This window comes from Micropterus salmoides, unplaced genomic scaffold, assembly GCF_014851395.1.
Source record: "Micropterus salmoides isolate LMB-PRFRI ecotype aquatic unplaced genomic scaffold, ASM1485139v1 Ms_hic_scaffold_10, whole genome shotgun sequence".
Taxonomy (NCBI): domain Eukaryota; kingdom Metazoa; phylum Chordata; class Actinopteri; order Centrarchiformes; family Centrarchidae; genus Micropterus; species Micropterus salmoides.
In genome coordinates this window covers 7,846,106-7,861,480 of record NW_024040041.1, presented here as the reverse complement: position 1 = coordinate 7,861,480, position 15,375 = coordinate 7,846,106, and the positions used below count along the sequence as shown (strand labels likewise).

Here is a 15,375-nt window from a genome sequence, read left to right as displayed (position 1 = left end):
AAAACAGGTCACAGGAAGTTATTCTAAATCACTTTGGGCACAGGATTTGTTGGGCTAACTGCATCAGGACAATCAAACTCCACCCACTTGATACTCCTAAATCTCTAATACAAGCACATCACTGTTTGACTAAGACCCTGTATAGTTTACACTGTGACCTAATTCGACCAAGCAGTGAACCAGGAAATATGTCTAATCACCATTCCCTCCTCTCTCCTTCAGCCTCCAGTGCTCTGCTGTTCCCACAGTAAACTAAAGCATCTGGCCAGGCTGTTCATCTCACTGCTCCTCTCCAAAGTACCCCACACTGCTGGTGTGTGTGTGTGTCTGTGTGTGCGTGTGCGTGTGAGAGAGAGAGATAAATCCTGATTGCACGGCCACAGCCAGAAAAACATGTCTCTCTCTCCTGCATGTCTCCAGACAGCTGTGAGAGTGCACTTCTCTCTCTCTCTGGCTCTACTGCTCACTCGCCCGGCTCCACGTCATTAGGAACATTAGTCAGTGGTAAGCATAAACAGGCTAGCAACCAGGGCAGGAACATACTTTTTATCCACCCTCCACAGAAACTGGAGGTGGGGTCAGGATTTAAGACCCATCGAAACACTTTCACTATTTCAGCAGCCATGTAAACAGAAATGATGGTAAAGAATTCATGGCTGGTTTGCTGCCAAAGTTAATTTTTCACCCTGGCATTCAGCTTTTAAAGCCCCAGTGACCCTGTACATACATTTACCATGATTTTATCTTGTAGCATCTTTCCTACTTTACTTTTCTACCATTTCTTTGGGCTTTGGTAATTGTGACCACCATAAAGAAATCTGAAAAAATCCATAAGCTACAATACGTATTTTTCCATTTGTAAGGCTTTGGACTTCACATGATTGTTTCTTTACTGCACAGTCTTCTTCAACATGTAGCCACAGCTTCATATTATCTTGAATTTCATCCCCAATTACTGCAGCACTCCCAACTGAAACATCATTATCTTAATGCCATTATAGGTTTTCATTAAACCTAATTAGATTGAAGAGAGTTATTCACTTTGAAACGGATAAAGAGCTGTTGCTAAAAAAAAAAACGTACTGGGTGAGAGCTGAACACCATACATATTCAGAGGCTGGAAAATGTTCACTTTAATAATGTTTATTTTAATAATGTTACCAAACACTGCTGAACCATGTTTTCTCAGAATGGGTTAAATTTCTCAATAATCATTTTATTCTACATATCAATGGACAATTTAGCTGAGAAAGCATTCTTTTATCCACCCCGCTTCACATTCATACAATTACACACATTTGGACAATAGTGCTGTGTGGCATAACCCTAGTTTTCTCCATTAACAAGTAAGCAGCTTCACCAAAACAAAAAGGTGCTGGTTCATTCGCACCTCAACCACAGCTCCTGACAGTGGATTTAACCTTTCCATATGTTACATTACATAATGCTACATTGGGATTAAATTCCTCCAGTGGTAATACTTAAGGTGGACCAATTCAGTATTAGATCTCTATTCTACCAATTTGATATGAATAAACCTAAAAAGGCAGAGTAAGAGTCTTTTTCTTAAGTAAAATTCCTCTTCCATCCGACTGTTTAATACTAAGAACCAACCTTTTCCGAGCATCAAGGGAAAACACGGATTGGCTCCCAGAAATCCTCTTACACCATCTTTGGTCCCGCCAAGGCTACAACCTAGGCTGCAACTCAGAAGCTGGCATTTTCAACCCATCAGGGACAGAATGTATTAAATGACCTGATACATAATGGCTTTTGAGTTAGTGCACATTTCCAGCAGCAGATTCCAGACAGATGGTTGTGTCTGCTACATTAGGTCCGTTCCGAAACACTTGTGCACTGTGTGAAATGTTCAGAACATAAAATGGGTTAATCTGTTGAGAATTTCTGGTCAAGCTAACTCAGACCAGGCAGCTGGTCAGCTGTCCTGACCTCCTGTGGCCTGAGCGAACAAAGGATCTGCAGGAGAATAACTACTTCAGCAGGCTGCAGTTGTGATCCTCCGTATTTAGCTAAAACAAAGGGTGGAGATTGAACAGAGTAGTATGGAAGTAGAGTGGGAGTCTTGAGCTGGTTTCCTCCAGGTTTGGCAGATTTTTTAACTGTAAACTAATGTAGTTGACTTTGCAAAAATGTGTTTGTTGGCCTTCACAATGTGTCAGAGTCATGTGGTAGCAGCTTCCAGGCAGCATCCCACTCCGAATTCTCTGCAATCCTCAATGGTGAGCTACACAGTCACTGAAAACAAAGGAAACCCACACAATAACTAAGCCACACAAACACCAAAGGCAGCGGTCAAAGCACCGGATCACGAAAGACCAGTAAATGACTCTTGTTGTTTGTGTATGTAGTTTACATGTTTTATTTCTTAAAGTTTTAATTAGATCTCATAAAAGGTGCCTTTCTTGTTTTTCTTTCATTAAAAGGATTTTGTATTTTAAGATATTTTTTAAAGTTAGCTTTTGGCCAAAAGCTATGTAGTTTATTTGTGTTGTTATTTATTGTCATTATTATTATTACACATAATAGGCCTCAAGCAGTAAGCTAATGATGGCCAAGCCAGCTCTGCAAGGTGAGATCATCCTCCTAGGCATCATCCCTTCCTAATACCCACACAGGGACATGAACAAAATGTGTGTGTGTGTGTGTGTGTGTGTGTGTGTATCCGACACACAACAGTCTATACTGTCAATAACTGGAAGGCATCCAGCTCCACTGAGGGATCTAAGCTCTTCTCACTGTCTAGACACAAACATGCCGTTCTTCAATAATGAGGTCATCAGCATATTTAAAGAGAAAACTGGTACTTTGACCCCCTTTTTGTACAATCTACTAGTGTGTGTGTGCAGGGGAGGGTGCACATGTACCAAACATGCCTGTTTAAAATACAGCAGGAGGATAGACTTAAAGAACTGCTCACAGGAAAATAGTGCAAAGGGTAGCTGTGATTCATAATGCAGATTAAAATTAACAAGCGGCAATGTGGGTTATTGAGCTAAATGTTAAGTTAATGTCAAATCTGCTCTTGGGCTGTGATGTGTGCTCACATCTTATCACGAACACTGTCAGTTAGAAACAAGAGTCTCTTCGCCTTCTCTTCACAAAGGCCTAAATCAAAGTGCCCCTGCTCACTCCCCCATTTTAACCGAACAACCATCCAAGGCCATGTATGAATCGCCGTGGTAGAAAGTTGGCTCTGCTTTCACAGTACACAACTGTGTACACACATACGCATTCTGTGAGCCTTCTTCTATCCCCGGGGCCTACTCTAAATAGTAGTCAAAGAGGGGATTGTGGGGGAAGGAGGCAGTGGCGGTGGGGGGCGGGGAAGACGGCAGAAAAGATGCAAAAAGAAAGTGAGCTTTTGTGGCCGATGTAACCCTCAGCTAATGCTGTCATGAACATGCGCAAGCTTGATTGAATTACTCAAGACATAACTAATACCTCCGTAAGAGGATAGAGGGCTAGAGCAAAGACGTCGTCAGTGGGGGGGGGTGGGTGTTAGTGGGTCGCCTCTAGTTTTTGAAGGCATTTTTAACGAGCATTCGGTGGCCTCTGACCCTGTAATTGACATGCTTTTATCTTCACAAGCAGAAAACCAAAGATACTGGCCTGCTGTGTTTGCTCTGGTAATAAACCATCCTCTTCCTTACAGCCAGAGTATGATATACAAAGCACACATCGTAATGTAAAAACACAAATGTCGAAGCAGGAAAATACAAGCACCGTCTTGGCTGTCTTTGCTTGAATAGCCGTTTAAAATGTTTTATTGGTCTCATACAGAAAGACATGGGTTAAATGCCTCTTCCTTGGCTGACCGTGTATGATCCAGTTTATTTCAATCAAAATATAAAAGAGTAATACTAAGATTTTTAGAATAGTCCGTTATACATTTATAAAGTCCTTATTTTGATAAAGATTGACAAAAACATGTCTTGATAAAGTTTCCTTTAAAATATGTCAAAATTTACATCATTACACATATACATATATATTCATATGGATATCAATCTGACCTTTCAGTTCTTCCTTGCTGTTATCATGTAAAACGGCTCCAAACTTGTCTCTTTGAGGAGCACAACTCTGGAAGATTTAAAAGTAGCACTTCAATAACTTGCTGCTTGCTTGCTTGCTTGCAGCACCAGTGCATATGGGCAGGTGTGCTGGTACAAGTGGCCTCAGATTTGATTAAATGAAAATAAGGTGGCATGTGAGGATGTTTTAGTGTGTGTGCATCCCTCCTCTTTTTGCAAGGGGGAGAATGTCAGATTGAAGACGCCACATGCTGGCATGGCGCCTGAGATTGTCTATTCAACCTACTCTAAATCACAACAGCAGTCTCAGTCAACTCTTCATCCAATTTACGGCTACTTAGACACATGGCTTCCAGACTATAAACTAATCTGTGAAATTGAAAATTGGGGAGGACACAACGCTCCCAAAGAATGTGTGGTTACGCCCATGACAACATAATGGTTGACAGAGGGTCACAAATGCAAAAACATGAGTGCTATAGGACAGGCATACACTGAACAGGTAGATAACAAGAAATAGAGTAATTTCCACAGTCAATGAGGACATTTACATGATACTGTAAAAATAAAGCCTTGCCTTCTATAAAGAAAGCTTCCTCGTTAGAACTTTGGGAGTTATGTAACAGCAGGCCAGGATCACAACAAACCTTTTCAAAGCTAATGCCACTTCTACCCACCATCACGGCAACCACTGACTCTCATTCTAATGACACTTAGGTAGTAGGATGGTTTCTCTGCACGTCGCCGCCTCTTCGTCAGCTCAGTGCGGCTCGCTGCTGATCACACTGAGGCCCCTAAGAGCCATCCATGAGGCGAGTGGCTGATTACCACCAAACGCATCCCTGATGAGGATGTGCATAAGCATAGAGAAAGAGAAATTATAGGTGTATGTGTAGGAGGCGGATGAGTGGTGCATGACACCCAGTTAAAGCTAGCTGGGGGTTACCAGTGCTGCCGCTGCCTCCGTCAGCTTGATGCTAATCACAGCTCACACATTCCCCAAACACCCCCGACCTGAGGTCAGGAAACCGCCTCTGTCGTGCACGCAAATAAACTCCAAACAAAGCCCGCTTCGCTCCATAGCGCTCCCCACAGACTGTGGGAGGGCTGAGGGAGCAGGGGAGAGAGAGAGAGTGAGGAAGCAACCGGGATCAAAATGTTGTGCACAAATATGAAAATCTGGCAAATTATACAACCCTGTGTCTGTTCCCACACTGTGACTGTTGCAACTTTGTTTAAACTATTCTGTAACCTCAAGGTACATCATTGCTGCCCTCTGTATTTTTAGTTCCAGTTACATTTAAATCAATCTGGCAAATAAGACATTATGAAGAAATTAGTTATCATTCTAATGGTAGTGTAACAAAAAACAGAAATGCTATATAAATATATACATGTTGTATTTGCCTTTGAAGAACGCTGTGCTTTACTGCCTTAGCTTTGCGCCTTTTTAGGAGAATATCAGCTGCAACAAATCAAAGATTAAATTCTGTCAAAACAAGCAGAAGAGGTTTTTTCAGTCCTGAGAAGTATCTGCAAGTCTTCCCTTCATTCAATTCAGATCTTCTCTCATTGGGACTATGGTGTCTGAACAGCAATAGAACAATGTTCTGAGACATTTTAGAGGCAAATCTACCTAAAACAAATCAAGACAAAAATAAGTTTTGTATAATGTGGAAATTACGCTGTCAGTAATATCCAAACTACTGATTTCCATCAAACTTACAATTTTTCTGTTTATTCATACAAGTTTCCACCTCAGCTACGCTTACAAATTGTGATACATTTTTCTGAAATTAATAATCCGGTCTTCTTACGTACAAATTAAAAACGCAAATAAAAACAGCTGGATGGAAAAGTACTTACATATGAAGACTTAAAGAGAAAAGCTGTAAAATGTGCCATCAGTTATCCAGACCTACCTCTAGCGTACAGCAGGGCCACGACAAACACACACACCAGTCTCCTCCTCTGCTGATTGTCAGGTGAACTCCTTAACGGTGTAAAGTACCGTCATTCCTACCAATTGATTTCCAGTGGATCAATAGGCTGCTCTCGTGCTCACACTGAGCCAGAACAACGGCCCAGCTGAGAGGAAGGAACAGGTCTTTTTCTGTCTCCTTGTTTACTCGGCTGCTGGCGTGTGTGAGAAAGAGCAGCAGATTGTGTGACAGACACCTGGATCACAGAAACATGTGATCAGAAAGGATGGCACTAATCCTAAGCACTCTTTGGAGCTTCTTTTATAATGTCCTCAAGTGAAAACTCAACTGAAATGAACGTATTACAAGACTATATGAAAACATTCTTCTTTGTTTTTTACATTTCTCAAAATAATACAACAAATCAGTAAAAAGACAAATATGACTCAAGCAAATGGTGTCAGTGCCAATGCCCGTCACAGTTTAGGGCGGTACATTGTGTATGTGTTCACACCCCCCCCCACCACTCCTTCCAACATCAAACTAGCTCATGCGTGCGCACACACACACACAAACACTCAAACCCCATCCTTCCCATGGTGCGTCCAGGCTCGGAGAAACTCGCCCCCCTGGGGACTGGCAGATTAACACATGACAGAGCTCGTTAACCCTGGACAAAGAGAGACGGTAATCTTGTACAGTCGGCTTCGACTGTCCTCACACAGTACACAGACACAGCTACAGGGACAGAGAGAGAGGGACAGACAGAAGCTCAAGAAAGGCAAGAAAGAATGAGGGAGGGATACTAAGCAGTAACAGAGGCGTCAGTATGTCCCAGAAACTAGACAATACCGTGGAGAGGCAGGGCAAGAGGGTCCATTAGCCCCAAGACAATAAGGGCAGAGACAGAGTTCGACTACAAACAAGGCCGCAACGGCGAGGTTCCTACTACTGCCTGGCTGAGCTCCACCGTCTGCAGGGATGACCAGCAGGCTAGCACAGAGCTCAACTATTGATCGCACAGGAGGAAGTGGGGAGCAAGCCTAGCAGCTCCACAGATGGGAATGACAGAGACAGAGAGAGGAAGTGCATTAGTAAGGCAGGTCCTCTGATGCTGTTAACTCCCTCCCCTGGGAGATGAGAGATAGTGACAAGGTTTTAGGAGAGGCAAAAAAAAAAAGAATTGGGGGGGGGGGGGGGTGTAGACATTGGGCAAACATGAAACAGCAAGAGAAGAGACAGAAGACCCGACAGAGAGGCAACATAGAAACTAAAGCTAATTTGTAACTTGAAGAGCCGCTGGATCAGCTCCATAATGGGCCGTCTGCCCACAAACAAGCTCCTCTCTGGGGGTAAATGAGATCAGGCCAGCCCAGGACCAGCTGGTGGCTTGGATCAGTGACACCAGATAGAGTAGATACAGGGACGGAGGAAGAGGGCAGAACAAAGCATCTGGACAGGATGGCAGAAACACACCCGAGAGACTTCGGCGTTCTCTCGAGATTTTGCACGGGGACACGGACACACGCACACAAAGTACAAGTGGAGGGACTGTGTCCATAAGAGGATTATGTCCTCCTGTTTGAAGTGCAACAAGGCACGTTCCAGACGGAATCTGATCCCTCGCAGGACAACAGACAGGTTGGACGGTTGACCAGCTACACACCTACTAACTACAGCTTTCTAAGGGCAAACCACACAACTGGCCACAAAACACCTCAACATCTGCCTACTAACTGCCAGAAACTCAGCATTTACCACATCCACAACAACCAAAGACATGCTTTTAGCACTTTGTGGAGAGTTGATGATACATCTTTATAGCAACAAACAAATACATTAAGACAGGGCACAGCAAGATTTAAATGTCACCAGGAGAAACTGATACGACGAAAAGGTCTATCATTCTGTCAGCACCAGGGTCTTGCACAAATGCCTATGATTCCACACGTGGCTATGGTGAGGGCAGGCTGGGTAGCCTCTGACATAATCTTGACTACAGCAGCCACTGGGCCAGTGCAGCAGACGTACAGCAATGTCAATGTAAAGAGGAGAGTTTGACACAAATTTTTGTCTTGAAGCCTAGCAACAGGGCTGTGAACCATGTCCAGTATCCATCCTCCCACCAGTGGAATTCAGAGCGTCCAAACACAGCAAATTACTGCAGCTGTTGGCAAATACAGCCTCAAAATCGCACAGCCAGTTGCCAACTGAATGCCCCGACAACTGTGACAACCGTGGCTGCTATCATGACTGGGTGCACAGACCACAGCAAAGTTTATCTCTGTTTTATCTTCACTGCACAGATTCAGTGATGTGCCCGTGGCAGTTTCCTCAAGCTTCAATCGCCCAGAAAACAGAGAAGGAAATTCAGCCTAACATACAGGCGCTGTTGGTGTTTTGATAATCTTGCTATTAAACTTGCTAAACTATTGTGCTGTTGCTGCCATCGCTTAAAACAGGGCTACACATGATGGTAGAAATCTTTAATGGCACTAAGAAGTGCAAGGGTCACGAGTTCAGGCGGGAAAAAACCTGATGACCAGAGGGACAGGCATGCCCTTGTCACAATTGAGAAGTTCAGAGCTTCTGGGGGGGGGTCCTTGGGCTAAGGTCAAGCTGACGCACAGGTCTATTAATGCAACAATCATCTCCCCTCTCAGGATGGTGGCAGCATGGGTCGATAGGCCAGCTGAGGGCAAAACAGGTTATTAGTATTTAAACTGACATAAAATATAAGCTTGTGAAAGATTTTAAATTAGCTATAAATCTGCCGACCACTTGTTTGGTCATTAAAATTATTATTAAAATTATTTTTCTGTTGATCGACTAGATTCAATGACGTGTTGAATTGTTTCAGCTAGAGTTGAATTAATAAATTACTGACAATAAAAAAAGTTTTTAAAGAACACTTTCTACAATTTTAATGATTACTAATCATTATCAAAATTACAACTATTTAATAGTTTGTCAAGCCACTCGATTAATTTAATCATTATTTCAGCATTAGTAGTTAATTTTTTTAATCTATGCTCCCTCTAATATGCAGGATTGTTTCGGACACTGTCAATGCGCACTCCCTCTTATTGCGGTGAGTCACTAACACTGTAGACACTTACACCCTTTATTCTAGCTCATCTAAGAGAGCGCAGATCTGCCAGTGACAGAAGACAAGGTGACGCCGCCTTTTAAAAACACGCCAACAACAACAAAAAAAAATATGTAACTATAGTCCACTCAAAATTGGACATGAGAGCATTGTACCCACATTTTACTTTTTTTTTTTTCACAATTAAAATAATTAGCTTTATTTATTCAAGTATAGTTTCTGACATATCCTCTCTACACACAAAATGCATCTGTTAGTAATCCACATCCTCCAACTAATAAATGTTTTAAGACCAACTTAAATATCTTCATAAAAACAGAGTGGTTTTGTAATGGCAGCTAAATTTAATTTCACATGATTGCATTAGGCCGCCTGTCTGTCCTCCATTTCCCTGCCTCATCCACCAACACTGAGTCAGCCATTCTCTCATCCGTGCGCAGGGGGGGCGGACTAGCTGATGGCTTTGGCCACCTCTGACTTAAGAGTCCTGGAGTGTCTCCAAACCCTGCGTGGCCGAGCCTTAAAAGTGCTCACATTAGTCGCCCTGGGATGCCATTTAATCACGATGACATCAATACCTCATGGTCGATGACCACACATCTTTGACCGACCAGTGCCCATTGTGGCCACAAAGATTGAGACAATTGATGTCGCTGTCTGTGGGGGAGGAGAACTGAGTTGTGGGCAAAGGATAAAGATTTTCAATGCTTGCATGTTTGCAGTTTATTAAATGCTCTTGGCCAGGATTTGGGAGCTGGCACTGTTTTCTCCTCCCCATTGTTCTACAGAGGGGAGTGTAATCTGTCTTGTTGCACTCACTCACCAAAAAAATAAATAAAAAAATAAAATAAAAGAGTCAGTGAAGGAGCAGCTACAAGGCCCTGCAGCCTTAACCCTCACACCACAATAGCTGATCACTTTTGGGGGTGATATTAATCACCTCTGATTACATGCCAGCATGAGTCTGTTCGCTCAGAGACATTTCAGCTTTCTGCGCGCGCACACACACACACACACGTCTGAGGCAATCACAGCTTAAACATGCCACTAATGCCCCTAACGTTATTCTGTTTAGTTGACATGAAAACGGAGTAGGCATACGCAAAAAATATTAGCCCTAAATGTGCCGGCTCTCCCCTCCCTGAGTCGACTGAAACATTTCTCAGCACTCACACCACTTGGCCCATCACAGAACAATGGGCATCCGCGACGGAGGATGGAGAAGGAGGGGAGATAAGGGAGAAAAAAAAAAGTTTAGAGAGGGAGAAAAGACAAAATGGTCACACAAAGAGGGAAAATATTCTGTAAAAATAAAAAAAGACCATGAATTAAAACAATAAATCTGATTTTAGTTAGCCTAACGTGTCTGTTGAGCACTTCCAGCTACCATGCTGCCTGCCACCGCCCCATCAATTCCCTTTTCAACAGCAAACTGAATCTGAAACCGAGCGGCTCACGGACACAAAGATGAGGTGACACTAAAACAAAACCTTTCAGACCTTTTCAGCTGCACATTTAACAGAAATATTCATTCACACAAAAAGCCAGCACAATTCTGCAATGCATTGTTTAGTGTTAAAATGAGGAAGCACAAATAATAACACGGTAAGCACAACTGAGACTGTGCAACGCACGGGAGACATAACGTTAATTATTCAGTCAGTTTATGTGAACGTTAATTAGCCTGGCAGTAGTTACAAACTGACGTTAGCATGCTAGCTAAAGCTAAAACAATCTCTCGCCCTTACCAGTCAGTGCAGCGGCGAGCTAGCAAAATCCTCTCCAGCTACGCCCTGTGTTAGCAGCACAACCCGACTGAGTCCTCGAGCCAGAAAAAAACGAAAGTGAGGATGAGGTTAAAACATGAACCCGGGAAAAAACGGAAGAATGACGCGCGAGAGCGGAGCGAGTGGTCGAGCCGAGCCGACAGACAAGGAACTTCTGGGTCTCGAGCGTCGTTTTTCACAAGTGATGCGCGTTCACTGGAAGGAAGAAAGGAGGAGAATGACGCTTCAGTCCACACACACACACACACACACACACACACACACACACACACACACACACACACACACACACACACACACACACACACACACACACACACACACACCGGTGAACGGATGGATGGGCAGGAGAAGGAGGAGAGGACGGGGATGCCGCTTCCTTCAGGTGCAGTTGGAAAACGCGACATTAATGAGTCATTTACGTACGAAAGCAGGGCCCTACAGGCAAAGTGGTACCCAAAAAGTCTCTACGTGTGTCAGCTATAGGGATGAAAATAATTGATACTTATTAGTCGATCTACAGAAAAACAAGCTGAAAATGATTTTACACTTCAATATTAAACAATGTAAAGGAAGTATACCCAACCTATTCCCTTTCTTACGGTTACTTTCTTGCCAAGAGTTAACTAGAAGAGTGATACCCTTGTCATGTGTAACGTAATGTTAATCTAAAAAAGAAGCAGTAGGTTAGCTTAGCCTAGCATAATGACTGGAAACAGAGGCAAACTGCTAGCCTGGCTCTGTCCATAGGTAACAAAAACCACCTACCAGCACCTCTAAAGCTCATTAACTAACATGTAACACACACATAACATCGTTTGTCTAATCTAATCCAGAAAAACAGAGTTGTAAAAATTACTCATGCTGTAGGCCTACTATTTACAAAGCTCCCCCCAAGGTTAACGGGGGGGGGCTCAGTTTCTTAAGGATCCATAGCAGGTTAATTCCAGCCATGTCCAAAGGTACAGGCATACCTAAATGGAATGCAGCCGTTATTAAATAATGTTGTTAAGTACACCTGTTAGACAAGTCAGTATCCACCATTAGAGTTGTCTATTTATCGAGGCGGGAACCGCCCTGCTAAGCTGGTCAATCGTGGGTGTGACAGGATTAAAAAATAAATGAAAAATAAATTTAAACAGAGGAATGACTGAAGACAAAACAAAATTTGTTAGTTCAGTCAGATTGGTAAACATCTGCATAGTGTTAATTAAGTTTGTGTCCAACTCCCTTTCTCTGCCCTAACAGCCTGTGAAAGTAAATAAATGGAGGTTGGAATAGTTGTTTGACTTATTATGCTGGTTTGGCAATGACATTTTCACAGTCTTTTTTTAAAACCTCAAAAATAGGAGGTTACTACGAGTCTTTGAAGGCAGCATTCACCACGACAGCGCGCCATGCTGAAATTGAAAGGGGTGAATAGCGAATAGCAGGGGGACTCTGCTTTTTCTAAGCGCAGCCAATCGCCTCCCAGGCTGGGGGATTATTCAAATTAAGGATGATGTCACCTCTTGCAAGTCACCCTACTCTCTTCCCCGAGTTCTTCCCGGTTGTCTGTTACCCTCCCCTCTTAAGCCCCTGCACCCCCTTTTCTCTCCTCTTCAAACCCCTTTCTTCTTTTCTCCATGCCCCACTGCACACACACACACACACCCTGCTGCCCCACATGCATCAAGTTGCATGCATTGTCCGCCTTCAGTGTGACTGTTGCATCGAGAATTTAACATCTCTAAACACATTTCAGACCTGTTGATAGTACAATTGTAATTGGATTATTAAGACTATTTAAATGTGATTACAGCCATAACCAATTAATCTTACACAAGGATTTTCCACTAATGTAGATACAATTGAAGGCCTTGCACATTTTTAATGTTCCTTTGTTTTAAAAGTCAAATTTCCTGCGGGCAACCGACCTTACAGGTGATCTTGAACATGTGCACCTGACCTGCGAGCTCAGTCTGTCACAGCCAAAGTGAACAGAGCTGAAAATTAGAAGAAACTAATTGAACAGGGTGAGCTCGCCAGCAAGATATTAAGGCAGCAAGGAGCAGCAAATACAGGGCTTTCCTTTCGCTTAACGTGTGTGTCTCAGTCATGGTCAGACACTGAAGGGCGTTGTTTCATCGCCTACAAGCTTTTGTTTCTGTGGGCCGTGTTTCTGTGGGTCGTGCTCAGAATGGGGCTCTTCATCAGAGACAGTGTGGGTGGGCATGCCGCCTGTCTGCTGCGCTGCTGCTCAGCTCCCGGCAGCCGCCTGCCCCTGTCTGCATGAGCCAGGCTTTTGTGTACTGGTCTGTTCAGTCGGGCCTGTGGCGCACTCCTCTCTTTCCAAGGGCTGGAGAGGGGAGATTCGGGCCTGCGTTGGCACAAAACTGAAAACATATGCACCCGATTTCATAAAAGTACATTTATCTCTTGTATCTCTTGGTCTCCCTTTGTCTTTCTGTGTCAGATTTCCAGAGGACGTTTTGTTTGTGTTCCTCTGAGGTGGATTGGCCCACCAGTTTATTAGGCTATTGCTCAGTGTTATCTGCTGTTCAACAATGCCACTTGTCTTGCTCTAGCTGAAGGTCATGTCAAATCCACAGACATATCTACAGGATTAATCAAGTTATTCAAATAGCCTAACAGGTCAGGCTAGATGTAGTTGGAAATAATACCCACATACTGTAGTTGTGTGTGGATTTCATTGTGACCATAACAAGTGACCATCGACCGTGCATGTGTGTGTGTAAACAAGTATGTGAAAGACATGGAAGGAGACCAGGAAGAGGGTGGGGACTCCGGTGGTGGGTGGGGGGGGTCAGATGCCTGCTGGCTTGATGCTGATGGACGTATTGGCATGGTCAACCAGGCGCAACAAAGAGAGGAAGGTGTTTTTTTTTTCATACAGGCAGTGGTGTGCGGCAGCAGAGGCAGGAAGGGGCAGGGCTGTGTACTGCTGCACAGTTCCCGTGTTATTTATCTCATTGTTTTCCACCCCCTGGCCCACAGTCCAGCTGGGGCAGCCACAGCACAAAAGGTCTGGCGCTCAGTCAAGCCCCGAAACCTGGCCTCCAGTCAGTTAGGGGTCTGCTACCTTTGACGAACTTCTACACACATCAGTTATTTAAACAGCAGCACATACAGGCATGCTTTCATTGCGTTTATTCCAGCATGTACAGTCAGACTGTAGCCTGTTGAAGTCTGGATCTTCAAGCCACACAAGAAAGCAGCTGGCAGTGAGAGACACACCCATCACACCAGACATAGTCGCCATCTTTTTATAGGCATGTTCACAAATCAAACCCTCTCTTAAATGCATGAGAGGTATTCCTGTTAATGACACTTCACACTCTAATAGTGGCTACCTTATAAATGGGGTGTGGATGTACGAATACTACCAGGAAGATACAGGTTAGCACATGTGGGTGCAGCTGCTGCTTTCCCTGAAGGGTGCAGCGTGCCAGCACAGCATTTCATTAACATGCAACATGCTACCGCACTCACTGACAGGCGGCATGTGAAGAAGAACTACAGGCCACACAGAAGAGGGTGACTGAACCTCATTAACGGACCCTTATCATATATCATGCATGCTCTGCTGCAGCTTGTGGGCCACGCACATTATACTGGAGCATGTCACCTGTGGGCTCGAGATTCAGATCCCTGCTGACTTTTATCCTAGTCCTTTAATCAAGGGTATATTTCTGAGTTGCCATGTGAATGCAGTTAACTAGGATGGGACACCGGCTCCACCCTGCTGTTTGTTTTCTCTGTGGGACTGTTTAATCAGCTTAAACCTGAAACCTGATAATGTTCAGAGCAGGATGGCCGGTTCCTGTCAGTCTTATTCTAAGTGCCTGGGCACAGCCCCGTTAGCATCCTTGAGTAAATAATGCATGCAGGTACTAAGGATATTGGACAGCCATACCACTCCACTGCACTAAGAGCAGTGAGTATGCCTTGATCTTTGTCTGTCCCAAATGCTCTTTAATTTTTGTCCATTTGCATCTTGAGCAGGTTTTCTTTGGCTGGCACAGCCTGACCCTGACTCTGCTTCCATTTACCTTGTGTTGACATGTGGTTTGTGATAATGGTAAGCTGAAGGTTAAGTACTTTACTTACACTCTCAGCATTTTTTTTATCTTTAATGAAGGCAGCCTAACCCTTCCTCTCCTCCTTAAAGTACCAGTGTTTTAGCCTCATTTCTTTATTGCTTCTGGATTGCATTGTTTTCCTTTGATTGACTGGTTGGTGGCTGCAGACAGAGCCTGCTCTCTCCCTCTAGTGGTGTCAGACTACCATAGCAATCCAAGCTTTGTATCATACTCTATCTATATAATTTTCTATAGCAGCCTATCCCAGCACACACTAAGAGGACACAGCACCTCAGACAGGTGTATTCTTATGTATATATTACAGTTTATTAAAAGTGTAAATAAGCAGTCTGTGACTCCCACATCCCACAACTTCTTTAGCCTTCCTGGCATGACAGAGATAAAGTATGGAGCCTGTTATTA

At 43.7% G+C, this 15,375-nt stretch overlaps 1 protein-coding gene across 2 annotated transcripts in view; it reads right to left on the bottom strand.

Moving 5' to 3' along the window:
* The window catches only part of wu:fb95e10 (cell surface glycoprotein 1), a 31,015-nt gene extending 19,905 nt beyond the window's left edge, over positions 1 to 11,110 (bottom strand). Inside the window, exon 1 of one of the 2 annotated variants that reach the window (XM_038693739.1) lies at positions 10,832 to 11,110. The gene's annotated coding sequence lies outside the window, so the exon portion shown is untranslated. Of the gene's footprint in view, positions 1 to 5,974; positions 5,997 to 10,831 lie in introns of those variants that run through there. The other variant, XM_038693749.1, reaches the window with a different exon arrangement.
* Between the last annotated feature and the right edge of the window lie 4,265 nt (positions 11,111 to 15,375).